The sequence below is a fragment of the Haemaphysalis longicornis genome, unplaced genomic scaffold, assembly GCF_048455015.1.
Source record: "Haemaphysalis longicornis isolate Haplotype H1 unplaced genomic scaffold, Haemaphysalis longicornis Haplotype H1 scaffold_3, whole genome shotgun sequence".
In the NCBI taxonomy this organism is placed as follows: domain Eukaryota; kingdom Metazoa; phylum Arthropoda; class Arachnida; order Ixodida; family Ixodidae; genus Haemaphysalis; species Haemaphysalis longicornis.
Window position 1 is genome coordinate 169,883,353 of NW_027526335.1, and position 27,075 is coordinate 169,910,427.

Here is a 27,075-nt window from a genome sequence, read left to right on the forward strand (position 1 = left end):
CTGGGGCCACTGTCACTCAGTTCAGAACAAAAGCTTTCTGCAACAAGCTCGTCTGCGGTCTTGTCACGGAGTGAATATGGGCACTTGATTTCTAAAACACCATAGCCCAGCTCTGTCGGGTCAAAGACAATCCTGTCGGGTGATGCTCCAAGCCATGGAAATTCCGGATTCACCAGCAGGCCGCAAGTGCTGACAGTCACGTTGTGTCCCATGGTGCGCAAAACCTCCTCATACCTTCTGGCTGCTAGAGGCTCGTTCGAAATTCCGTACCTGCACATGAAACAGCAAAAAATAGTGTTCGTACAAAGTAAAAGTACAAACCCAAACCGGCATTCCCAGCATTGTAACCAGTTGAACCATAGAACTACTATGACTTCCCCACAAGGTGCAGCTTAACCCACTGCAGTACAAAGGGAGTGCTCGATTTGATGCTTTGCACGCAACAGCGTTGAAGTTCATTTTCAGACATGCAGTTTTTAGAGCCTTATTGCAGGATATACACTAGAAGGAATCTGACGTAGCCAAGTACCAACTATAAAATTTCAAGGAAAAGGTAAAACTACCTACATTGAGCCGAATAGTAGCGAACGAGAACGCTCAGTTAAATATTCAACCGGTAATGCTTCAACCATAGTAAGGCTACTTTCCAAGATCTTGCAGCTGTGTATACAAGTAGCATAAATATGCTTGGCAGACATTCAGCAGCATGCCCCCCCCCCCCTTAAATGGTGAAGTCTCTTCGAAAAGGCCGAGTTTGGTTGTGCCTCTTTACTGTGAAAGGTATTTTGAAAACTGAAAAATGACGTTTGGGCCAGTTTACGTACTTTATGGGAGCGATGTTAGACAGGTCCTTGGTGTCCGTAAAGGCTTTCAAGCCTTTCGAGGTCCAGCGAGCCCTTGTTGCCACGACACCAAAGTTGGATGATGTCACCCGCAGGCTCCTTTCCTCTCTCCACCTCCCACTTTTTGCCTGTTTCCGTGTGTCCTGCTCAAGCTGAGCAGAGGAAGCTGGCGTCGTGCACACCTTCTGTTCATCGGAAAAAAAAAACCGAATACATTCGCTTACACTAACTAACCAAGCTTCATTTGTGGCAGATAAAATTCACTCTAAATATATGGACTAATAATGCACAAGCTGCACGTCAGTGCAGCTGGGCACTACTCTGGTAAAAAATAAATATTGTCATTTGTACACATGCGTTTCAGTGGCTCAATGGTTCAACAGCGTTTGGTAACGGCTAGTACGCATGAGGTAAACTTTGATAAAAATAAAGCCAATGAAGGGGCACAATGCGCAAACATACCTGCAGGATCCTGTTTTCTTTCAGATGGGTGGGAGGAACCCATGTGTCGGAACCTTCAAAAAACTTTGGTGCAGGTAGAGCTTCAGCAGGGGAAGGGGCTGCAGGTGAAATCCCTGACACACGCACATCGAAGCCATGCGGCAGGAGTGACTGTTGGCAGGCCATTGGAGAAGAAGCTGGCGCCAGGCCATATCTAGTCCTTTTGTACGGCTGCCCAGGAGTGTTCAACAAACCCAGCGCAAACACATCGCCGGGGTCCAGTGACAACAAATTTCTGGCGAGCTCAACTTTGGCCGCTTCTTGCTGCTGTTCGTTGCGGGGGAAAAGCCGACGCTCAGTCGGCCGTCCGAACTTTGGAACAATCAGTCCACCTTCTCTCACGCTTCTCCAGTCAACGTCCTGAATGGACCTTCCTTTTGTAGAACAGGTACGGGGCACCCGCCATTGTTGGGGAAGGTCCGTACATGACAAGAGTTCAGGGGGTTCCGAGAACCCTTTGGCCTGGAGGAGGGAAACTGTACGCAGCATTGCCATCAAATGATTGCACGCTAGTTTTCCAGCCGCGCACTCACAGCTGCCATCGACAATGGCCCCTTGCCTGTCTATTGCAGCAATAACGCTGTAAGGTTTCGAATTCTTCTTCTTGCTGCGGTGGCATTCCGCCTTCAAAAAAAATAGTCCATCACTGAAAAAAAAAAAAAAAAAAGTTACACACAACATTTATACTTACAAATGGTGAACTTTACGCACATTCCACAAGCTCATCTCTCAGATGGTTAATAAAGTGCCTTGGCTTTTACTGCGAAAGCAGATCGTAATGTTGAAACGCTGTGTCTGAAACCTCCTTGAGCTCCTCCACTGTCCAGGGGAGAAAATGATTCGTGGAACATAATGGGCATGCATAGGTGCATAGGGGAATGCTAGAGAAAGGGATGAGCTATTGCAGATTAAACACAGAATGCTGCGTGGCCATAGCATTAAATTTATGCCGAGATCAGAGCAGTTTAACGCGAAAGTACGCTAGCCGAGCTCAATGCTGCTCAGGTTTGGTTGAACCACATCTGCCGTACATGGATGTAGCACGTTCTGACACAGCCTTGCATGAAAACTTGCACATTTTGGTTCCTCGTCGCTTTCCTCGAGCCGAAATTTATGGGACACTTGTGTAACACTTTTCGTCACCGTCATGGCAAGCTCTTCACATTTAGAACCCTTCTGTAACTGCTTGTCAGAACTTCAGTAACACTTATGAAATTTAGTTGCACAGAAATTAATAACTTCACGAGTGCCGTTTTGATTCCGGAGCTTGTAGTACATGTTTTAATTTGCAATGCACTTCTACTGGCGCCATTTTTCTCTAATAAGCAGCCACTTCATAGTTAAGCACGTTTAGCTGTCTTTCCTCTTTAATGTATTTAGAGCTTATAGAATTCGTTTAGGACGCACGCCTAGAAGCTTACACTTACGTTGCTGGTTTCTCAAGACGCATTTCCGGCTGTTTCACAGAAACACAAGCTCCTTCCCTATTAATAAAATTACTACTTGGTCGGGATTTCGTTGGTGTTGCTCACTCGCAGGCACAGTTGCAGCGATGTAAGAGCGCGCGCAACTTCAGAGGGGGAATGCATATTTTACCGAACCTCAAGCGCTGTGCGACTTAGTGCTTCAGGAATGTTCACACTTCAGAGAACGACGCAACAAAAACGACGAATTCTGTGAGTTGTTTCCACTTTACGATCCAGTAGTCGCAGTTACGTCCACTTTTCGGGTGCATCAAACTGCTCAGCGCCTACTTTGTACGATCGACTCTCACGCAAACAATTATATGGTAACAAGCTTGCTGCAGTGTAATACACACAGTATTGATACGAAGTGCGCTTTGATCATTCGTGAACCTTAATAAGAGAGAGAGCATACCTTTGCTTGCAGCTGTTTGTCTTCACGGACGATGGCACAACGTAGGATTCTACGCTAAAGTTGTAGCTGCGCTCCAAGCAACGCTCCGTGGTAGACTTGATAGAGTAAAACTCCAATATGCGCTTCTCGCTGAGAGTCGGTATACCGGAGAGGTTGTTGTCCCATCCGGTAATAGGAAATACCAATTTTCGAGACGCGCACGCCATATCACTCGCCCGGTACTGCGATCTACAGAGGCGCGCTACAGCCACTTCGGTACCGCCGTTGCCGCCGTATCGCGGCTTCCTTCATCATGGCCGCGCTCCAGGTTGCCCGACTGGCTTTCCGCTCGTCCGCTATGCCCGTAGCATTCTGAAAAGGGTCTATGGTTGCTCTGTCGTTCCGCACCACAGTCTGTGCTTTTAGGTGTTTGTTACAGGCCCCCTAAAAGTAGTCCAGATTTCTCTCGCGAACTTAACAGTATTTTAACCAAACTTTCGAACAAATACCCAAATGCTCGCGTACTTCTCTTTGGGGATTTTAACTTCCCGAACGTCGATTGGACGAACCTAACCTCGTCTGCACCCAACGCAAAAGAAGCTAACGAATTTCTTGACGTCTGTCTAAACTTTAATCTTACTCAGCTGGTATCCCAACCTACACGAGTCACTTCCGATACCGCCAATATTCTTGACCTAATCTTAACAACGGATCCGGGCAGCCTGTCTTCCATAACATATCTAAATGAAATAAGTGATCACAAAGTCATTCACGCTAATTTTAACTTTGTTCCTGAAATACGTCAAGCTTGCAGTAAAACAATTCGACTATATGATAAGGGGAACTATGAGGCCATTCATTCGTGAACTTGATGCCTTTCTTCCGTCATTCCAGGACGGTTTTTGGGATCGATCTATTAACGAAAACTGGTTGCTCTTCAAAAACAAACTGAACCGGTTAGCTGATGAATTCATCCCTAAGGTAACTTTCCGTCCCACCCGCCAAAAACCCTGGTTTACGAAGTCATTAAAAACACTTGAAAACAAGAAGAAATGCCTTTTTCGTGCCGCGAAGACTAGAAACAGTGTTTCCGCATGGGAAAAGTACAACATTGCAGAAAAAGCATATTTAAGAGAAGTGCGCAACGCCAAGTACTCATTCTTTCACACTGAACTACCTAAAATCCTCGCTGATTCACCCAAACGTTTTTGGCAAGTTCTAAACCCACATGACACCCCCCCTGTTATTCTTACTAATCAGTCTGGTCTAGAAGCAAGTAGTTTTGAAAGTGCTAATATGTTTAATGTAGCCTTTCATTCGGTCTTCACGAACGAACCTGACCCCACTGATACGGAACTGTTCTCTGTTAGTCTGCCTGAAATGCCGCCCATAAGCATAAACTTCTCTGGTATCCTCTCTTTAATAGAAAAAATGAAGTTGTCATCTTCTACTGGTACGGACGAAATAAATGCCAAGCTCTTAAAAAACACAAAGCACATATCTGCCGAATTTTTGCTGTTGCTGTTTTCAGAATCCCTGTCCACAGGAATTCTGCCTTACGACTGGAAGTGTGGGAAGGTCATTCCAGTTCATAAATCAGGTAACAGAGACTGTCCGCTAAATTACCGCCCCATATCACTAACCAGTGTGCTGTGCAAACTCATGGAACATATCATATACTCTCAAATCATGCAGTTCCTTGATTCCAACTGCTTTTTTAATCGCTCACAACATGGATTTCGAAAAGGCCTTTCATGCGAAACCCAACTAGCCCTTTTTCTTCATGACCTGCATACTAACCTCGATACTAACCTACAAACAGATGCTATCTTTCTTGACTTCACCAAGGCGTTTGATAAAGTACCCCACAAGCGCCTACTAATGAAGCTTTCTCAACTGAATCTGCCACCCGATGTTTTAAACTGGATTGCCCAATTTCTGACTAACCGCTCCCAATTTGTTTCCCTTAACAATGTCCAGTCTAACTCGCTTCCTGTAACGTCCGGTGTACCGCAGGGGTCTGTCCTCGGCCCGCTTTTATTCATAATATATATCAACGACTTGCCTAACAATTTACCATGCAACATTCGCATGTTCGCTGACGACTGTGTTGTCTACCGCAAAATAACTAACACTTCTGACCAAATAGCCCTACAGAATGACCTTAATAAAGTGTTAGACTGGTGTAACCGCTGGCTAATGACCCTTAATCCTAAAAAATGTAAATTAGTTTCCTTTCACCGCCGCAAAAATCCGCTCCTATTTTCCTATGAAATCGCTAACATACCTGTCGAAACAAGTGACTCTTATAAATACCTTGGTGTAACACTAACCCCTGATCTTTCCTGGCGCACGCATATTACTAATATCATTTCATCGGCTAACCGGTCATTAGGATTTCTAAAACGCCATCTGCGTCACTCGCCCTATCACGTAAAACTTTTGGCTTACCAATCGCTAATACGACCCAAACTTGAGTACGCATCACCCATTTGGAGCCCTCACCAAGTTTACTTGATAAACGCCATCGAAGCAGTGCAAAATCGTGCTGCTCGTTTCATTCATTCTTCCTATTCATATGATATCAGCGTCTCATCCCTTAAAAATGAATCTGGTCTGTCCACTCTTTCGTCTCGCCGCAGAATCGCTACACTATCACTTTACCACAACCTTTATCACAGTTCTTTCAGCCAACCACCTCACATCGCTCCCGCCACGCGCATTTCCCCCCGTACGGGCCATCCACTACAAGTCTCCCGACCCCGTTCTGGCACCACAACCTTTTCTGCTTCTTTTTTCTGCCGCGCAGCTGCAGAATGGAATGGCCTTCCCCGCGACATCGTTTCTATCACCTGTCCATCCCATTTTGTTCATAGTGTATCCATGTACCTGTCTTGTTAAAAATTGTGGCATTTGTTACATCTCTGTACAACCCACCCCTTATGTAACACCCCCTTGTGGGGTCTTTAAGGTAATAAAGTGAAGTGAAGTGAAGTGAAGGGCTCGCCTCCCTTGCGGTGGGGGTGGTGGCGTGCGTGGCCGCTGCCGTTCGGCCGCCATCGTGCGCAGAGTGGTGGTGATTTCGTTAAGCTGTCTTCTTAGCTGAGCGTTCTCCTCTCGTAGGAGCTGTATCGTTTCGTAGAGCATGGCGTACTTCGGGTCGTGCGGCGGCTGGCTTCGCTTGCTCGGTGCGGGCGCGCGCGCTTCTTCGCGATTGTTCTCTCTGTCAACGCGGCATCTTGGAGCGAGCGCGGCGCGCGGCGGCGGCGGCAGCGGCAGGTGGCGGCGGCGGCGGCGTTGACGCACGCAGTGACGCACGGCCGACGACGGCGGCCCACGCCACACTCTCGCGTGAGCGCGACGCGTTCCTGCTTCGGCTCCGCCCCTTTGCACTCCTGCTCCGCTCCTTTGCTCCTCCGCCCGAGGCACGGCTGCGGCTGCGCCCTCTGCTTCGGCTGCGCCCACGTGACTGCAGCGCGGGGAAGCCGCTCCCGCCATCTTGACGCTCGAGGTCCGCCATGCTCTTGCGCTACCATTGGCGTCTCTTAACGAGATATGGCGTCTTAAATTTGTTAGTGCATCCTTGCGCGCCGGTCGTGTGCGGGCCGCCGCATAGTTTGCACTTCGGTTTGCAGTGATTTTCATGGTCCGAGTTCGGGTTTGGCGTTCCGCATACGAGGCATACTTGTGCGTGTGGGCGCGGGCAAACGTCTCGGCGGTGCCCTATGTCGCCGCACGTGGTGCACACTTCGTTATGCTGCCTATACAGGCTGCAGCGGAGCAGCACCGCGCCGTACTTCACTGTCGACGGCACTTTGAGGCCTTGAAACAGGACCACCACTGCCGTCGACTTGCCGATTCGGTGTGCGTCGAGCACCGTGGGGTTGTACTCGTTGACTAGATATTCTATTATCTCCTCGAGCGTATCGTCTTTCGAAATGCCGTGTATTACGCCTTTCGCAGTGCCTTCGGGGGCTGCCTGATATGCGAACACCTCGTAGTCCTGCCCATTCATTCGTAGCGTTTGTACGCGTGCGTATCGCGCCGCTCGCTTCTCGTCGGGCGTGCTTATTACAATTATATTTTGGCGCACGTTCGGGCATATGGTGTCCCTCAACGCCTCGTTCTTGGGGGTGCCTGTAGCGTTCGTAATGGCTTGCATTAGTTCGGATGCTCGAATCCTCCCTACGTGCAGTCCGCCACGCGGTCGGACGATAACTTTGTGTTCTTCCCTCGGTAGGCTGGCGGGCATGCGTGCCGATTTCGACAGTGCGGCGTTAACTCTCCTATGGAGGTGCGTGGTGATTTTCAACGCGAGGAAGACGACGACATTACGCCGCAAGCAACCCTCGACCGATCGACCGGCCGCACCGCGATCGCCGTACCGGGGGAGCGCCTCGACGACGGCGACACCGCGGGCTGGATCGTGCCGAGGAAACGAGCAGCTCAAGCGCAACGCACACCGCAACTGGGCCTGTCAGCAGAATTTCAATTGGCTTCCAAACCAGGCAACAGAATTCACGTTGGCTGAGTGTAGCTGCTAACTCTTCATCAACATTCCAACTGGCTGCAACAGCCTCCTTTCTTTGTCACTTACATCAATGTTGTGGGAGCATGGCTGGCTCTACATTAAAAAATAGCTGACTGGTATTCATGGCTGTAAATTTAATGTTGGCCTCACCGTGCTCGTACTTGTTCCCAAGCCCAACAAGTGGGTTCACCAGTGATGGTCCTGCCCGTCCAATTCACCAATTTTCATTTGGCGGCGACGTGACACCCCACCATCGTTAAAGTGCTCCAAAATTTTACAAAAATTTACGATTTTGTGGATGTGGCCAGGATTCGCCCACACAATTCCAGAACCAGCAGAAACACTCCGACACTCAGGGCTGCCACCGCCAATTGCAAACCGTTTGAACTCGGTACACCGTGAGCATTAGTCAGCAGGAATAATATGTGCTACGTAAAAATTGAAGCAGAAGAAAGAATGTGTTTTGTTTCATTCATTTATTTCCTGCATAATCAGCTGGACAAAATCTGGAAGCCACTCCAAGTAGTCACACAACCACAAACATGCACACGAACGCCAGTCACAGGAGTAAACCTTTAAAACCATGGCCCCATCTTTCAAGCCCACTTGAGCACTCAAAGGCACGCAGCCACGTATTTCGAAACAAACATTTCTGGCTCTGTAAGCAGTTATTCGCAGTCACTGAGTAGGGTGTGCAGTAATTTCTTCATGATAAATGTGAAAACAACATAGATGTACCAGACATTGCACCACAAACATGACAAAGTGACAATGCCCATCCCCATGGCAGTGAACATTTCTGTAAATTCTGTTTCATGAGAGCGTGCCGTTAACTTTCGGGTGTTCGACCTCATATCCCAGGGCCGGGAAGGTAGTATTTTTACAAAAGCTAAGGCTGGTAGCAAGGAAACCCACAGCGTTTCGACATTTGGAAATGAGGCATTGACGATTCGTATTACTCCTCGCCATTTAACCCTGTAAATACGCATTTAAAAGAAATTATTTGAGCCGGACATGGTCTTTTACTTCAGCAATCTACCCTCTGTAGTCGAAAAGACCAACAAAACATGAGCAAGTGAGTACAAATGATTACCTCACTTACAATGTGCAACTGATGGTATTATATTTTTTTCAGATGACTGAAATAATTACAAATGATAGACAACTCAACAATGCATTTCTGGATATCACTACCATCTCACAGTTCTTGTAAAATAATTCTTCCAGTCTTGTCATGTCATGCACAGGTAACTGCTGTTTGCAGAGGCTGTTTACAACCTTTTGGGTTGTAATCAAATTTTCCCATTGCATTTCTTCTGGGTGAAACAGGATATGTGACGGGCCACTCCTCACTGCTTGCTACCAGCGTTCGTCGTCAGGTTTCATTTTATGCATGACAAAGGTACAGCAAGTGCATCTTAGCTGCCACCCACAACCGACAACCTGAAGCCTAATTCGCACACTGACAACAAGAAACAACCACTCCAAATGATTGCCTGGTGCTGCACAAATCAACCACTGTATGAGCAGCTACCTACTAAGTTGCCGGGCATCAGAAAAGTAAACAAGATGTCCTGTAAGTTGTTGCACACAAGTAGCACCACATAAACCAACACAGCGTACTTCCAAGCTTCCGGCCAACAGAAAGGAAAACAAAGTACCTCGTCACATGCCACACAAGGCCAGCACCACATAACCTACAAAGCGTACTTCCAAGCTACTGGGCATCGGGAAGTTAAACAGGGGGCTCTGTAAGTTGCCACGAAAAAGCAGCACCAACCGAGCGTACTTCCAAGCTTCCGGTCACCACAACCGTAAACAAAGCACCTTGTCACTCGCCACACATGACCAGCACCACATAAGTCAGCGCACATGGGTTTCATCACAGTTCCTCTACGCCGCTCATTTCGATGTCAATGCAGTCACTAGAGCTGCTGGAGTCGGAACCTAGAGGAATCACGACGTTGTCGATTCTGGTGTCGATTGCACCATCCCTCTCCCAGGCCTCTTTCTCAAGACGCTCCACGTGAGCGCAGTCCCGGACCCAGTTTTCGCGAGTCACGAGGGCGATGGCTTCGTTGAGTAGTTGTTCAACTGCAGCGATAGTGAATGAAGTGTTGTTGGCAGCAATATACCCCTTAACCTGGCTCCACACCATTTCAATAGGGTTGAATTCACAGTGGTAAGGAGGAAGCCGAACAATGTCATGACCAGCAACTCTGGCCAGGGCTTCAATCCGGTATCCAAAAAACTTGTGTTTGTTCTCAGTAACCAGCCGAAGGAGCTCGGGTTTCAACTGGTCATCACGCCACGGGATGGTTTTTGCAGTCAACCATGACTGAATGTCGGCCTTGCGCCACGACGTCGAGGACAGCTTTTCGTTCCGAACACTGTGGTACGGAGCATTGTCCATGACAATAACACTGCGTGGCTCATTGTTGGGTAGAAGTTGTTCTGCGAACCACTTCTCAAAGCGTGGGCCGTCCATTTCACTGTGGTAGTCAGTGGAAGCACTCTTTGACGCACGGAAAATGAGACATGCCCCGTCCACAAAGCCCTTCTCACTTCCAGCATGAAGGACGATGAGCCGACCACCTTTGCCTGTTGGTGCACGAAGCCCAGTAGTTAGACCCTTGCGAAAGGCATCTTCACGGGATGACACAGTGGTGTCCTCCCACACCGTGCCCTTGGTGTGCCCAGCATTGACCCAAGTCTCGTCGAGGTAGTATATAGTCCTGCGAAAATGAAGGGAATACGTGTCAGTTTTTCTTTGGGGAGAAGGGTTAGTAAAGACAGAGAAGGCACTTATTGCTTGCACCTAACATCATTCTACTACGCAGGCAGGTATGTTTAGTTTTTGGTGGCACCGCAAAACACCAAAATAAAAAATGTTCGCAGAACGTACACCACCCACATGGCTAACGAAATCCACTCACTGAGTGCTATCCATACATTATTATAACATGTCGATGCATACTTGTCCCTTCACTTGCTGAACCAGAATAGCATGCAAAATACGAACAAGAAGCAGGGATACAGAAAAACGCCATGAAAAATATAAAGTGAACGCCAGTATGCATGTGGAGCGGGTGTTGATAAGTACCTCTCAGCAATAAAATATTTGCCTGTACGAGAACTTACATCGTTATTTATTCTTGTTACATTTCAACTGTCAAATAATGTTACATACGAAATTTTTATTTTAATCGAAGGCATTGACGTTTATCTATCCGTCCGCCAAATCGAAACCACGTACCGTTTCTGCTTTCGCATTTCTCGAAGGGTCCGCAGATATTTCCGCCGCCACACGATGATGTCATCCCTTTCCAGAAGCGCAGAGTTACGTTTTCGCTTCCGAAAAGCACATCCAATGTCATTCAGAAGCCGACACATCGTTCTGACACTCAGCTTCGGCAGCCCCATGTCGGGGTCGCTGGTCACATCGCTGAGGATCTTTTCTGCAGTTGGCGCCTCGTTGCGAATGAAGTACTGATGCACTTTCCGTCGGAGAGCAGCAAGGGTGAAGCTGTCGTACCGCTGTACTCTTGTCTGTCCTGTAACTGCAGGCGGTTTCCCAGTCGACAAACGAAGCCTTTTGCGCTTTGGGGACTTCAGGGTGCCACGCAAAACCTCATTCTTGAGCCGTGCGACCGTACGCTCGCTTACGCCGGTAAGCTGGCTAACCGAACGAAATGCGGAAACGACGGAGAGTCCTGGTTGCTTCAGTCTCACTTGGGCGTACACGTTGCAGACAACTTGCTTGGTCTGGTTTGACAGCTTTTGGTTGTGAAGCTTTTTGAAAATCCTTCGAGGCGAATTAACTGGCGGGCTATCGGACGGAAAAGTACCAGCTGTCGATGAAGACGTCATTTTTTTAAGAGAACCGTCGTGCCACCTGTGGTAATTTCCGCAACCAACAAAACCGATAATTTAAAAAAGAAATGCTTACTGGCGATTATATTCTGGCGATTTATTCGCATTGTCAAAGCAAGGCTAGAAAAAAAGAAATATATATTTTTGTAGTGCATAGGTTATGCGCATTGAATAATGTTTGTAGAACTACTTCCAACTGCGCAACGAAATGTCGTGGTTCGGCCGGCCACATCGCCCCCCCTCCCGTAGCTTTCTCTCCATTGCCACAGATAGTTGTCCCCGAGTATAGATTCATATCATGTTGCTGTCAGTCACGCCCAGGGAACGGCGGGGGGATGTTGTATGTTTTTGAAAAAAGCGCTTATCTCTGTGGTAGACCAGGTTCAAAGCTCTCCAGAAGGTCGCTTTGTCTGCTGTGATTTTAATTACGCTGAGCACCCTTTTCGGGCAGTTTGTGTTTATGCTCCAACGAAAACGAGCCAACGCCGTGTCTTTTTTGAAGAAGTGGTTAGATTAGTCGACTGTGAAAAGCGTGTCCTTTTCTTCGGAGATTTCAATTGTGTCTACACGCCTGCGGACCGTGCCAATCAAAATGCACCATCAGATTCCAGCGCCCTTTTTTTAGAACAGTGTACGAACGACTCCTGTCTTGAAGACGTTACAAACCTAGCTAACGCGACACGAACCGCCAGATACACACATTATCAAGGCGCAAGCCACACCCGTTTAGATAGGATCTACGTGTCAGCGGAACTAGCTCCTTCTTGCATGGACTACGCAGTCGACGCGGTTTCTTTCTCGGATCATTGCTTGGTTTCCGTATGCGTTGGCGGAAAAAAACAGAGGCAAGCAAAGTTTAACTGGGGCCTTTGGAAAATGAATGATAAACTGTTAAAAGATGATAGGTTCCAAGCCACAGTTGTTGCAAGAAAAACAGAACTGGTAAATTTCGGCAACAAAAACATCGTGGAAGAATGGGAATCCTTTAAGCAGGAAATCAAGATAGCCGCCATTGAAGGTTCGACAGAGATAAAATTTAATGATAGGAAAGAAGAAAAAGAACTCCGTGACTCGTTGCAGCCTGTAACAGTTGAAGAAGTCAAAGCGCCAGGACTGTTTACTGAGGATTTGCGCACAACAAAGGCAAGGATAGAACGCATCGAGGTAGAAAAATACAAGGGCGCGGCGATAAGGGCTCGCACGGAAAGATGTATAGGCGGGGAAATGCCAACAAAACGGTCTTTGGCAGACGAAAGGAGTCATGCGCGAAGGAAATAAATTCATAATATTGAGCACGAAGGAATATTTTTGACAGAGCAAGCCGAAATAGAAGAGGCTTTTACAAAACATTACGAACACCTTTTCTCGTGCAAAACACCGAACGAAAAGTTTGAGCGGTCCTTTTTAACTCTGATGTCCAAACTAGACCCACATATAACAGATGAACTGCAAAGTCCGATTACTGTAAAGGAAATAGAAGATTCAATCGATAGTTTAAATAACGTAAGTCGCCTGGCCCTGATGGGCTAGGCGCTGCCTTTTATAAGGTATTTAAAATCCAACTGGCAACTATTTTAGGTACTGTTCTTGAAGAGTCCTTTAATAGGGGTTCCCTGCCCCCATTGTTTTCTCAAGCCCACAGCATTTTAATACCGAATAGCAATGATCCAGAACAGCTTGTGAAAATCACGGGATACAGGCCGATAACATTAACTAACACGGACTATAAGATCTTAATGAAGGTGATCACGAACTGTGTGCAAGCAGTAATTACAACATTAGTTGGGCCCAACCAAACATGCGGAATCAAGGGCCGAAGCATAACTACTAATATTCATTTAGCAAGAAGTATCCTGGAATCTTGTGACATAGATTACTGGAAGGTGGCTATGTTACAGATAGATTTTCAAAAGGCATTTGACAGGGTCTGTCATGAGGTCCTTTTTTAAAATACTTGAACATGTCCGAATCGGAAAATTAATTTTACAAGGAGTGAAAATGGCATATAAGGATTGTACAACAAGAATTTTGATTAATGGCCAATTAACGAGTCCAATTAAAGTGCAGGAATTAGTGCGTCTAGGGTGTGCCCTGTTGTCCCTTCTTTTCGCCCTCTATCTTGAACCCCTGTGTGCAAGAATTAATCAAGACAATCAGATACAGGGCTACACTTTACAATACTGTGAAGTTAAGGTGAGGGCATATGCTTATGATGTGGTTTATTTTTGTGTGAATGAGGAGACTGTCCGTACTGCCCTAAGTATCACCCAAGAGTTTTGTAGTATGACTTGTAGTTCCATTAACGTAGGCAAATGTACTGGACTGTGGCACGGAGAATGGTTAAATGCCCCGAATGTTTTTGAAAACGTCACCTGGTCAACGCAGCCAACTAAGTATCTGGGGGTACCCTTTGACCAGTATCGAGACAGCACGAAATACTGGAACGAAAGAGCACCGGAAATGCGCGCGCAAACGGCCAAGTGGGAGGGTCATGGCCTCTCCATCTTTTTCCGAGCAACAGTTTGTGATGTTTTTCTTGTCTTTAAAATCTGGTATGTCATGCAGGCCCTTTCTTGTTCTCGACTGAATGTGCAGAAGTTTCACCGCATATTTGCGGTCTTTGTTTGGCAGTTGACTTATGAAAGGACGAGCAGCAACAACTTATTCAGAAAAGTTACAAGCGGAGGCCTGTCACTCTCCCATCTTTTTGTGAAACAACTTGTTTCTCGCTTTTTGTTTTTGCCTGATCAGGCCGACCCGTTTATCCGCACCTTTTTACAGGTCACGGTAGCGAGTGCTATGCCCGACCTTCTAGTGACGTCAGCGGACGCTACACGTTTTGCGGTTAGTCTCTTTTTGAGAGAAGTTGTTTTCTCCTGTCGTTTTCTAATGGCGCGTTTTTCAAGAGAATTTTTGTCTGCTGTAAACCGTAAAAATTTGTCGCGTGACATCGTCGATTGTCTATTCCCTGAACCGATGTACCGTTCCTTGTATAGTGGTGGAGCCGGACGTGATGTTCTACGGAGAGTGAAAAGAATGCTAGTGCCAGGTCCTGTTAAAACGTTCTTCTTCAAATTGCACACTAATACGCTACCTGTAAAAACGTGGATGTTAAAAAAAGGTTTATTTTTGCCATGGGGTGCCGACTGTACACTATGTAAATAACCGGAAAGTGTCGAACATGTCTTTATAGATTGTTGGGACGCTGTTTTTTTTTGATGTCCTGCAACGTACCGTGAAAAAAGATCTCCCCCTTACCCCACGTGGAATTCGTTTCCTGGATGTCAAACCAGATGTTCTACCATACGACCTGTTTTTTGTATTGGGTTTGCACAGCATATGGAAGAGTAGAATGGAGGTACGGAATGGAGATGTCAATGCAAAGTCTGTTGGAAACCACTTTGTTGAACACGTGTGTAAGCTCCGCGAAGTGTTTTTGAAGCTGGAATACCAAGACGAAGTGATATCTGTTATGAACGAACTAGCTGTACTAAAAGTTCACAAAAACGTAACCGCCAGCTAAAAGCGCGGCGGTTTTTATGTATGTTCCTTTCCTTTCTCAGCCCAGAGGACTGATTGTGTAGTACTTGTTGTGTCGTGCCCAGACGGCAATAAAGGAAAAAAATCCGCCTCGGTAGCACAGTAGGCAGCGCGTCAGTCTCATAATCTGAAGGACTTTGAAGAGGGTTTTCGGCATCATTTTCTGCAGCAAATGCGGAAGCTGGATTCGAAAATTAAAACAAAACTGAAAGAGACGATAACCCTAGCTGAGATAGAGCAAGCCATTGACGATTTGAGCCCTGATAAGACCCCTGGTCCAGACGGCATAGGGGCCTGTTTTTATAAAGCCTTTAGGGCGGAGTTGGCAATCATCCTTTACCGTGTTCTCGTGCAATCGTACGAGAGGAAGCAACTGCCACCATCCTTTTGTCAGTCCCACCTTGTGTTAATCCCGAAGTCTGATGATCCCGTCAAACTTTTATCGGTAAAGGGTTACAGGCCAATTAGTCTCACTAATGTGGACTATAAGGTCTATATGAAAGTATTGGCCAGAAGAGTACAGGGTATTATAACATCTGTAGTGGGGCCCCACCAAACATGTGGAATAATGAGGCGCTCAATAATGACTAACATACACGTGGCCAGAAGCATTTTAGAATGTGTGGGTGCTTTTGGAGAGCAAGTGGCTATTGTGCAGCTAGATTGGGAAAAAGCGTTCGATTGTGTCGCCCATGATCTTCTGTTTAAAATACTTGAACATGTCAACATCGGTTCAATTATACTAGAAGGTGTCAAAATGAGTTACTTGCAGAGCACAACAAGTATCATCGTTAACAAAACACTCACTGAACGGATTGCGATACGTTCCTCAATTAAGCAAGGCTGCCCACTGGCACCACTGCTTTTCGCGATATACCTCGAGCCTTTCTGTTTAAGTGTTTTAAACAGCGATGATGTGTGCGAATACCGGCTGACTTTAAGTGAAGTTAAAATATTGGCCTATGCCGATGATGTTGCCGTCATATGTCAGGACAAACCAAGCATTACCGCTGCTGTAAAAAAGCAAAACTCTTTGGCAAACATACCGGAAGCATGGTCAACTGGGGAAATGCCTCGGAGTTTGGCATGGTGAATTGGAAGCCCCGGAACAAACATACGAAAACGTCCAGTGGACCATCACGCCCTCCAGGTACCTTGGTGTGCCACTAGATCACTACCGTGACACGGATACTTTCTGGGCAGAGCAAATCGAACTCGTCCGGGAAAAGACGATGAAGTGGGGCAGACGCGATTGATCGATGTTTGCCCGAGCAATGGTATGTAATATTTTTCTAGTTGCCAATGTGTGGTATGTGCTACAGGTTCTTTTCATGACGCGGTCAAACATACAACGGTTACACAGAGTGTTTGCAGTTTTAGATGCGACGAATCTCTTTACCTCGCCTTGTCCCTCCATGCATGCATCCAGCACCATCCGCACGCCTCTCCCCCATTCTCCTGGCCACGCCAGCTGCGCGGTAACGCCGCTCTCACCGCAGCGCCATCTTGCGTTAGCGCTCCCTCCCCTCGCCATGCCAGCTGTGCGTCAGCGCGCGTTAGCGCTCGGTTAACACATGCGCATGCGCTACTCTCATTCCCCTCACCGTGAACGCGCGGTACATATAAACGCGATAACTGCGCCGCTCGGCTCAGTCGCTCCACCGCCGCCACTCCGATGACATCCAATGACCACCGATGATTTGAATGGAGACTAACAGGTCTGCTACCGCGATGGCCGGCGCAACCGTAACAAGACCCGGCCAACCGCGGGGGGAAACCATGGGGTGATGAGACGCATCGGGGGGTCTTACGCATGATTACGTAACAGCATAACGGAAACAACAAATGGAAAACGATATAATGGAAACAACCCGACGGAAACGTAAACGGAAGCCCCCCAGATGCGCCGCATCACCCCATGGTTTCCTCCCGCGAAAAGATGTGGTCAATTTTTGTTTGGGGCTCCACGTGGGAGCGCATGAGCCGTTCCAATTTGTTTCTTTCTCTGAAGTCGGGGGGTATGGGACTTGTGCCTTTTTTTTTGTGAGACAAGTGGTGTCACGGTTTTTGTTTCTCAGCGACCAAAGGGACAGCTTCATACGGACAATGATTCAGATAAGACTGCGAGAGGCACTACCTGATTTCATTGTTTCTACAAGCGCTGTACCGAGGAATAGCCTGCGAGGATTTCTGTGTGAAGTTGTGTGGTCGTACAAATTTCTAAAGGCGTGGTTTTCACTGGAGTACCTCAGCGGTGTACCACGTAGAAAACTGTAAACAGATGTCATTGAAATATACTTACCTCTTCCCGTCTACCGACCCATAGTTATTAATTCCACTGCAATGAATGTCTTAAAGCGAGTCAAGAAGATGCCGGTGAAGACATCAGCCAAAAGTTTCTTTTTCCAGCTGCACACTGGAACACTGCCCGTGAAACCATGGTTGCAGGAAAGAGGCATTTTTGTTCCTTGGGACGAAAACTGTGTGTTTTCCCACAGGCCAGAAACCGTTGAGCACATATTTTTGGATTGTTCAGATACCGTTTTCCATTGGGACATCCTCCAGAGAACACTTAAAAAGGCATTACCAATCACACCATTTGGTATACGGTTCTTGCCTACCGATAACGAAGACGGTGTCCCTTTGGACATGTTCATGCTTCTCAGCCTGCATAGTTTATGGAGGCCCCGTATGGATGTCGGGCATGCTAAACCAAACGGGCGGGCTGCTAAGGACTACTTCACTGAGAGTGTGACCTACATCCGCGATGTGTACAAACCCGAGGAAGGTATGCCCAACTGGATGCACTTATTGGATGACCTTGTAACCATGAGACGGTTTTAACTTAGCTGCACCGGCCACAGTGTATTGGTTGGTGTTGTTTTACCTTGTACTGTTTGTAAGCATGTCCTTTTGTTTTGTTCTATTGTACCAATCAGGTAATACAAAAAAGCCTCGGTAGCGCAGTAGGCAGCGCGTCAGTCTAATAATCAGAAGGTCATGAGTTCGAGCCTCACCCGGGGCAGGCGGAGCATTCTTTTTTTTTTCACGTCATGCAGCTTATTGGTGGCATCCTACATGAACTTTTCCAGCATCCCAACTCTGACAAATTAAGCCGCAGAAGATGGACAGAGGCTATGATCGGCTGGTACGGTCACGTGAGGTGTTTTCCTATGACTAGATACCAAAAACTGGTGCGCGACAAATGGCGGGTGAAAAGGAGTCCGAGCAGCGGTTAAAACATCCGCCTCGGTAGCGCAGTAGGCAGCGCGTCAGTCTCATAATCTGGAGGTCGTGAGTTAGAGTCTCACCCGGGCCCGGAGTATTCTTTTTTTTTTTTCACGTCATCCTGCTCATTGGTGACATCCTAAAGAAACTTTTCCACCATCCCAACTCTGACAAATTAAGGCGCAGAATATTGACAGAGGCTATGATCGACCCTGGCGCGCGACCAATGGCGGGTGAAAAGGATTCCGAGAACCGGTCGCGACATCCGCCTCGGTAGCGCAGTATGGTGGGACCCCACCATACTGCGCTACCGAGGCGGATGTCGCGACCGGTACTTGCGGTATTCAGGCAGGAGTATTCACACAAATATTCATATCACTCGTTCTGTCTTTGAGTGCGTGTCCGATTCGGTAGATCAGGTGGCCCTAATACAAATTGACCTTGCAAAAGCGTTTGATCGGGTTTCTCATGATTTCTTATTCGCACTTCTGGCAGCAGTCAACCTAGGTGATGTGTTATATAAGGGCATCAAGCTGTGCTATGATCGGTGCAGTACACAGCTTATCGTCAATCGTATTCTGTCTGAGCCGATTGCGATCAAGTCGTCTGTCAGACAAGGCTGCCCCCTGTCACCGTTGCTGTTCATTGTACCTCGAGCCTCTTTGTCTCAGCATTCAGCAGAGTCAAAGAGTGAAAGGTTTTTGCTTACAATCGTGCGAAGTTAAGGTGCTTGCTTATGCAGATGATATAGCGTATTTTTGCGCTGACAAAAGGAGTGTCCAGGAAGCCCTTCAAGTGACTAAGCAGTTCTGCGATGTGTCTGGAGCGGATGTTAATATGGAAAAAACTAAGGGATTTTGGATCGGACAATGGGGAACAAAACCATCCAGATTCGCTGGTATTATTTGGGATAGCGCCCCACTTCAGTACCTCGGCGTGCCGTTACATCAAATACGGAGCACAGAGCCTCATTGGTCATCAGCGCTCACGCAAGTTAAGCGTGCATCGCAGGCATGGAATGGGCGAGACCTCTCTGTGTTTGCACGTGCAAGAGTGTGTAACGTCTTCCTTGCCACAAAGCTCCTTTATGTCCTTCAAGTGCTTCATTGTGCGCGAGCAAAAGTTCAGGCCCTACATAGAGTTTTTGCAACATTTGTGTGGGGCTCTCAATGGGAACCTATGCGCAGGGACAACTTGTTTCTTCCTTTAAAGGCAGGGGGTGTTGGGCTCATGCATTTGTTTGTGCACCAACTCGTGTCTCGTTTTTTCTTCTACAAATTGGATGATCACCCACTTTTAATAACTGTACTTCAGCAGCGCATAAGTTTGCATTTGCCTTTTTTGCTTGTATGTACGTGGGAAGTCAATAAGAAGCCTTCATGGGGATTTCTCAAAGAGGTCGTGGAGTCATTTACCTTTCTTATCGCGCGGTTTTCCCTGGAATATCTGTTCAGCATGTCAAGGAAAACTATGACGAACACTCTTATTGAAAGTATATTCCCGGTGCCTGTTTATCGCCAGCCTTACTTAGGCCACCAGAAAAGCAATGCTTTAAAACGCGTAATGAGCATGTGTATCCCGCCAAATGCAAAAACATTTTTCTTCAAGCTTCATTCTTCCGCACTCCCAGTTAAGACATGGCTACGCGAAAAAGGGATGTCTATTCCTTGGTCGGACAATTGTCGCCTCTGTAATCAACTAGAGATAATTGATCATTGTTTTGTGTTGTGCCGGGACGCTGTGTTCTTCTTGGACGTTTTGCAGCGGACACTAAAAAAGGACATTGACATCACGCCGTACACCATTCGCTTCCTGCCATTTGAAGATGTTAATCGGGTGCCATAGGACGTTTTCGTTCTCCTAGGATTGTTTAGCTTGTGGAAGTGCCGCATGACTGATCGGCATGAGGGACCCCCTAGGCCGACCAAGTGCATCTTTCAGGAACAGGCGGCGTTGGTGCGGAGCGTTTATGCTGCGCAGAGTGATCCACCAGAGTGGCTGCCTCTTTTGGATGCGTGCGTTTGCTTACCTGAGTTTTCATCTTTGTTCGACTGAAGTCCTTGCCCTTTGCTGTCTGTTAGTGTTTATATTGTGTGTTAAGTGTCTTGTCTATTGAAGTTTTATAAAATTTCCATGCATTAAAGAAAAAAAAAGCCTCGATAGCGCAGTAGGTAGCGCGTTAGTCTCATAATCTGAAGGTCGTGAGTTCGAGCCTCGCCCGGGGCAGGCGCAGCATTCTTTTTTTTCACGTCATGCAGCTCATTGGTGGTAATCTAAAGTAACTTTTCTAGCATCCCAACTCTGACAAATTAAGCCGCAGAAGATGGACAGAGGCTATGATCGGCCGGTACGGTCACTTGAGGTATTTTCCCATGACTAGATACCAAAACCTGGCGCGCGACAAATGGCGGGAGAAAAGGAGACCGAGTACGGGTAGCAACATCCGCCTGGGTAGCGCAGTAGGCAGCGCGTCAGTCTCATAATCTGAAGGTCGTGAGTTCGAGCCTCACCCGGGGCAGGCAGAGCATTCTCTTTTTTTGACGTCTTGCTGCTCAGTGGTGTCATCCTAAAGGAACATGCGCAGCCTCGCAACAGTGACTAATTATTAAAGGCGCTGGACTTGAACTGTGGCTATGATAGGCCTGCGCAGTCACTTTACGTTGTTTCCCGTGGCTACCTCAACCAGATATGGCGGGCTGGTGTTCTCCCAGCTGACTGGAAAACGGCGGAGGTCCGCCTAATACCGAAGCCGGGAAAACTACCTAGCATAGAAAATTTACGCTCGATTTCCCTCACGTCCTGCGTGGGGAAGCTCCTGGAACATATTGTCCTCAACCGGCTTCAAACGTACCTAGAAGACACAGGAAAGCTTCCCGGGACTATGGTAGGCTTCCGCCGTAATCTTTCCACGCATGATATCCTACTTTAAATTAAAGAGGAGGTAATGGCACCTGCCACACGAAATTCTCCTACTGTCATTTTGGCACTGGGCCTAAAGGGCGCATTTTACCATGTGAAGCAGACCGCCATCTTGCTTCGACTCAACTTCCTTGGCTGTGGCGCAAGAAGCTACCAGTACATCCGAGACTTCCTCACCACCAGGCAAGCCATCCTCAAGGTCGGGAACCACGCCACTGATCTTTTCTCTGTATGTGGGCGCGGCACACCTCAGGGGGCAGTCCTATCCCCCCTGCTGTTTAACATCGCCCTGCTCGGCCTTCCTTCTCTCCTAAACGACATACCGGGTATCCGGCACGGCCTATATACGGACGACATTACCATCTGGTCGTCCACTGGATCGATAGGGGAGATTGAGAACCGTTTGCAAATGGCGGCGGGCATATTGAACCACTACGCCCAATCGTGCGGTCTTAGTTGTGCCCCCCAGAAGTCTGAACTGCTACTGGTCTCCCGCCAAAAAAACCAACCACCTGGATCTCCGACGATCAAAATCCGCATGGACGGCCATACCATCAGCCCCTCTCAACACATCAAGATCCTTGGCATGACATTCCAAGCAGACCGCAAATCCTCCATTCTAATCAACAAGTTAAAACACACCACAGAACAAGTAACCCACATGATCAGACGCATTGCCTCCAAAACGCGAGGTATGGGGGAGGCAGACACGCTTCGACTAGTCCAAGCGTTCATAATATCCCGGATCACCTACGCTATACCGTATGCTCTTCTGTCCGCGGCAGAACTAAAGAAAGTAGATACGATAATCCGGAAAGCCTATACGCAAGCCATCGGACTCCCAGCAAGCACCTCCACAGACCGACTTCTCCAGCTTGGAATCCATAACACCGCAGAAGAATTAATCGAGGCCCACCTCTCAAGCCAAAGAGTGCGACTGGGAACCACAGAAGCGGGCAGAGCCATTCTCTGCCGCCTGGGACTTTCAGTCCCACTTCAACACTCACCTCCTGACCTAAGAAGCATCCCACTAACAATCCGTCAATGCCTCATTGTTCCCCCTCTACCGCGCAACATGAACCCTGTGCACCACGCTGCGAGACGAGAGGCCAGAGCGAGAGCCATTTCGAGGCGATACGGAAACGAATCCGACACTGCCTACACGGATACTGCCACATACCCCGGGATTCAGGCCACGACCGCTGTTGTAGTCATGAAGCAACACCACCACACCAGTCTCACTATACCACACCACAACCCATTGCAAGCGGAGGAAGCGGCCGTCGCCCTCGCCGTGAGTCAAACCACGGCTACTGTCATCATCACGGACTCGTAGCAGGCGTGCCGAAATTTCGCTAACGGAAGAATCCACCGCACAACCCTCAATATTCTTGCACAACGCCCCCCAAACCATTCCATCAAGATCATCTGGGCCCCCGCTCATCTTGACGTTCCTGGCAACGAGACCGCCCATCTCCTGGCTCGAGAGCTATCCCGCCGAGCCGCTGTTGCCGGAAGTGAGCCTGAGCGCATGCACCCGATGGTCACGTACCTAGAAATCACGCTACACTACCGACTAGAGCGACAGCATTACCCCCCAGCGCACAAACTCCCCAGAGATCTGCAGAGACTCCTACGTGCCCTTCAAACGAATACTTTCCTCCACCCCACCAGAAGTCACATTTTGGCCCCTACCTGTTTCCCCCCGCAGTGCCGCTTCTGCGAGGCCCCCGGGACACTCTATCATATTGTAGGAGGCTGCGACCAAGCTCAGCTTCCCCCTTCCCAATCCCTATCCCACCCATGAGCTTTGGGAGAGAGCCTTGGCCAGCTCCACCCTCGAGGATCAGGGTCAGCTGGTCGAGAGGGCTGTGGACGCGGCCCGAGCTCAAGGCGTCCTGGACTTGGGAAGCCAACCGAAGACTCCATTTTAATTTTTTTTTTCTCAATAAAGAAAGTTTATTCTCTCTCTCTCTCTCGTGGTCAGAGCTCCAACATTGGCACGCGATGAATTGCGGTAGAAAAGGAGCCCGAGTACGGGTTGCAACATCCGCCTCGGTAGCGCTGTACCTTTACTCTTTGCCCTCTACCTCGAGCCTTTTTGTTTGAAGGTAATTTGCAATGACAGCGTGCGCGGTTTTAGACTTCATGAAAGTGAGGTCAAAATTCTCGCCTATGCTGACGACGTGGCCCTTATGTGTGCTGACAAAGAAAGCGTTCTCGAAGCAGTGAATGATGCGGTCATGTTTTGCAAACAGACCGGTAGTGAGATCAACTGGGATAAAACCACAGCGTTTTGGCACGGTGCGTGGGACAGCACTCCAGCATCTTTTGCAAATGCACAGTGGACCACTATACCCTCACGATACCTGGGAGTGCCGCTTGACCACTATCGTGACACGAACGAATACTGGGCAGCAGAGACAGAACGGGTGAGGGGGAAAACAGGTAAATGGGGCGGTCGGGATTTATCAATGTTCGGCCGTGCAACTGTGTGCAATTTGTTTCTGGTGGCCAAAATTTGGTATGTACTGCAAGTGCTATACATGACAAGGCTTCATGTGCAAAAGTTGCATAGAGTCTTTGCCGTATTCGTCTGGGGCTCCACGTGGGAGCGCACAAGTCGCACAAACCTGTTCCGTTCCGTGAGAAGTGGCGGCTTGGGTTTGGTACACTTATTCTTAAGACAAGTTGTTTCACGTTTTGTTTTTCTACGCGACCAAAGAGATGTCTTTTTGCGCAGTGTAATTCAACTCAGGCTGCGTGATGTTCTGCCAGACTTTGTCGTGTCGTCTTATGTTGTGGGGGGATCGACTGCACGGGGCTATTTAAGAGAAGTTGTTCTGGCATACCAGTTCTTAAAGGCGCGGTTTTCAATAGAATACCTCAGTACTGTACACCAAAGACGACTGTACAAAGATTTGATTGACGTGACACTGCCGGTGCCTTTGTACCGGTCCCTACATTGCGCAGGCCCAGGACAAGACGTTCTAAAAAGAGTTAAAAAAATGCCAGTCCGGTCCTCAACGAAGTCCTTTCTCTTTCAACTGCACAGCGGTACTTTGCCAGTGAAACCTTGGCTTCAAGAGAAAGGGCTTTATGTTCCCTGGGGCATCGACTGCATTATCTGTCGTAAACCGGAGACAATCGAGCACATATTTCTTGACTGCAGCGATGCTGTATTTCACTGGGACATCCTGCAAATCACTTTAAAAAAAGATCTACCAATAGGCCTTATGGCATACGGTTTTTGCCAACCGAAAACGACGAAGGTGTGCCTTATGACATGTTCCTTGTCCTCAGCCTGCACAGTATATGGAAAACGCGTATGGCAGTGCGTCACGCTGATGACAACGCACGCCCGGCGAAGGAATACTTCAAGGAAACCGTCGCTTTTGTAAGAGATGTTTTCGAGGCCCAGAGTGAACCACCAGCGTGGATGAACGTATTGAACGAACTGGTATCCCTCAAGCAGTTTTAACCCACACGCACTTGCCAGAGGTCGGCAAGTGCTTTTAAGCTTGTGTTGTGCAAAAGTTGTATTGCATGTTTTGTACCAAGCCGGTAATAAAGAAAAAAAAACCTCGGTACCGCTGTAGGCAGCGCGTCAGTCTCATAATCTGACGGTCGTGAGTTCGAGCCTCACCCGGGGCAGGCGGAGTATTCTTTTTTTGACGTCTTGCTGCTCAGTGGTGTCATCCTAAAGGAACTTTCCCAGCCTCGCCACTGTGACTAATTAAAGGCGCCGGAGTTGGACTATGGCTATGATAGGTATGCGCGGTCGGTCACTTTACGTTGTTCCCCGTGATTAGAGCCCAAACATTGGCACGCGATGAATTGCGCGAGAAAACGAGCCCGAGCACGGGTCACAACATCCGCCTCGGTAGCGCAGTAGGCAGCGCGTCAGTCTCGTAATCTGAAGGTCGTGAGTTCGAGCCTCACCCGGGGCAGGCGGACCGTTCTTTTTTTACACATCATGCGGCTCAGTGGTGTCATCCTAAAGGAACTTTCCCAGTCTCGCCACTCTGACCAATTAAAGGAGCCGGAGTTGGACTGTGCCTATGATAGGCATGCGCGGTCGGTCACTTTACGTTGTTCCCTGTGATTAGAGCCCAAACGTTGGCAGGCGATGAATTGCGAGAGCAAAGGAGCCCGAGCAAGGGTCACAACATCCGCCTCGGTAGCGCAGTAGGCAGCGCGTCAGTCTCATAATCTGAAGGTCGTGAGTTCGAGCCTCACCCGGGGCAGGCGGAGCGTTCTTTTTTTACACATCATGCGGCTCAGTGGTGTCATCCTAAAGGAACTTTCCCAGTCTCACCACTCTGACTAATTAAAGGCGCCGGAGTTGGACTATGGCTATGATAGGCATGCGCGGTCGGTCACTTTACGTTGTTCCCTGTGATTAGAGCCCAAACGTTGGCAGGCGATGAATTGCGAGAGCAAAGGAGCCCGAGCAAGGGTCACAACATCTGCCTCGGTAGCCCAGTAGGCAGCGCGTCAGTCTCATAATCTGAAGGTCGTGAGTTCGAGCCTCACCCGGGGCAGGCGGAGCGTTCTTTTTTTACACATCATGCGGCTCAGTGGTGTCATCCTAAAGGAACATTCCCAGTCTCGCCACTCTGACCAATTAAAGGCGCCGGAGTTGGACTGTGGCTAAGATAGGCATGCGCGGTCGGTCACTTTACGTTGTTCCCTGTGATTAGAGCCCAAACGTTGGCAGGCGATGAATTGCGAGAGCAAAGGAGCCCGAGCAAGGGTCACAACATCCGCCTGGGTAGCGCAGTAGGCAGCGCGTCAGTCTCATAATCTGAAGGTAGTGAGTTCGAGCCTCACCCGGGGCAGGCGGACCGTTCTTTTTTTACACATCATGCGGCTCAGTGGTGTCATCCTAAAGGAACATTCCCAGTCTCGCCACTCTGACCAATTAAAGGCGCCGGAGTTGGACTGTGGCTATGATAGGCATGCGCGGTCGGTCACTTTACGTTGTTCCCTGTGATTAGAGCCCAAACGTTGGCAGGCGATGAATTGCGAGAGCAAAGGAGCCCGAGCAAGGGTCACAACATCCGCCTGGGTAGCGCAGTAGGCAGCGCGTCAGTCTCATAATCTGAAGGTCGTGAGTTCGAGCCTCACCCGGGGCAGGCGGAGCGTTCTTTTTTTACACATCATGCGGCTCAGTGGTGTCATCCTAAAGGAACATTCCCAGTCTCGCCACTCTGACCAATTAAAGGCGCCGGAGTTGGACTGTGGCTATGATAGGCGTGCGCGGTCGGTCACTTTACGTTGTTCCCTGTGATTAGAGCCCAAACGTTGGCAGGCGATGAATTGCGAGAGCAAAGGAGCCCGAGCAAGGGTCACAACATCCGCCTGGGTAGCGCAGTAGCCTTAACCTCTTCGAGTGTAATAGGCCCAGAAACCAGAGCGCACTCATCGTCTGTCAGCTTTGGGAGTAAATCAATGAGGGAACTAAATTCTTGCCCCCGAGCTAATAGACTTGACCCCGCAAATAGCGTGCTGTAGTGGTCGTGGAAAGCACTAGCAATTTCAGCTGCTTCAGTGTACTTAATACCGTTATGTTGAATTTCGATTACCTCCTTTGCAAGTGCTGACTCCCGCTCATCATTTAGTGAACGACGAGTGGGGTAACTATCAAAGAATTTTTCAGTTCTCGACCGAATTAGAGCGCCATGGTATTTTTCGGTAACATATTGCTGAAGTTGTGCCTTAACAATGCCAATATATCTGACCTCAAGACAAACAAGACCCCGGGGCCCGATGGTTTGAGCG

At 48.4% G+C, this 27,075-nt stretch overlaps 1 long non-coding RNA gene, 9 other non-coding genes and 1 pseudogene across 10 annotated transcripts; 10 read left to right on the forward strand and 1 right to left on the reverse strand.

Moving 5' to 3' along the window:
* Positions 1-204: 204 nt before the first annotated feature.
* On the reverse strand, positions 205-3,542 carry LOC144175691 (uncharacterized). The gene is made up of 4 exons (XR_013323670.1): positions 3,222-3,542; positions 1,305-1,989; positions 825-1,027; positions 205-270 (listed from the first exon to the last, which is right to left on the reverse strand). It is a non-coding gene; the product is annotated as an uncharacterized LOC144175691 (long non-coding RNA).
* A 14,554-nt stretch (positions 3,543-18,096) lies between these two features.
* Positions 18,097-18,169, forward strand: Trnai-aau (transfer RNA isoleucine (anticodon AAU)). The gene has a single exon. It is a non-coding gene; the product is annotated as a tRNA-Ile (tRNA).
* Positions 18,170-18,390: 221 nt separating this feature from the next.
* Positions 18,391-18,463, forward strand: Trnam-cau (transfer RNA methionine (anticodon CAU)). The gene has a single exon. It is a non-coding gene; the product is annotated as a tRNA-Met (tRNA).
* Positions 18,464-20,525: 2,062 nt separating this feature from the next.
* Positions 20,526-20,598, forward strand: Trnam-cau (transfer RNA methionine (anticodon CAU)). The gene has a single exon. It is a non-coding gene; the product is annotated as a tRNA-Met (tRNA).
* A 219-nt stretch (positions 20,599-20,817) lies between these two features.
* On the forward strand, positions 20,818-20,890 carry Trnam-cau (transfer RNA methionine (anticodon CAU)). The gene has a single exon. It is a non-coding gene; the product is annotated as a tRNA-Met (tRNA).
* Positions 20,891-23,403: 2,513 nt separating this feature from the next.
* LOC144173525 (uncharacterized) lies at positions 23,404-24,860 on the forward strand (annotated as a pseudogene).
* A 308-nt stretch (positions 24,861-25,168) lies between these two features.
* On the forward strand, positions 25,169-25,241 carry Trnat-cgu (transfer RNA threonine (anticodon CGU)). Its single transcript has one exon. It is a non-coding gene; the product is annotated as a tRNA-Thr (tRNA).
* A 224-nt stretch (positions 25,242-25,465) lies between these two features.
* On the forward strand, positions 25,466-25,538 carry Trnam-cau (transfer RNA methionine (anticodon CAU)). The gene has a single exon. It is a non-coding gene; the product is annotated as a tRNA-Met (tRNA).
* Positions 25,539-25,762: 224 nt separating this feature from the next.
* Positions 25,763-25,835, forward strand: Trnam-cau (transfer RNA methionine (anticodon CAU)). Its single transcript has one exon. It is a non-coding gene; the product is annotated as a tRNA-Met (tRNA).
* A 224-nt stretch (positions 25,836-26,059) lies between these two features.
* On the forward strand, positions 26,060-26,132 carry Trnam-cau (transfer RNA methionine (anticodon CAU)). The gene has a single exon. It is a non-coding gene; the product is annotated as a tRNA-Met (tRNA).
* Positions 26,133-26,356: 224 nt separating this feature from the next.
* On the forward strand, positions 26,357-26,429 carry Trnam-cau (transfer RNA methionine (anticodon CAU)). Its single transcript has one exon. It is a non-coding gene; the product is annotated as a tRNA-Met (tRNA).
* Positions 26,430-27,075: the final 646 nt, after the last annotated feature.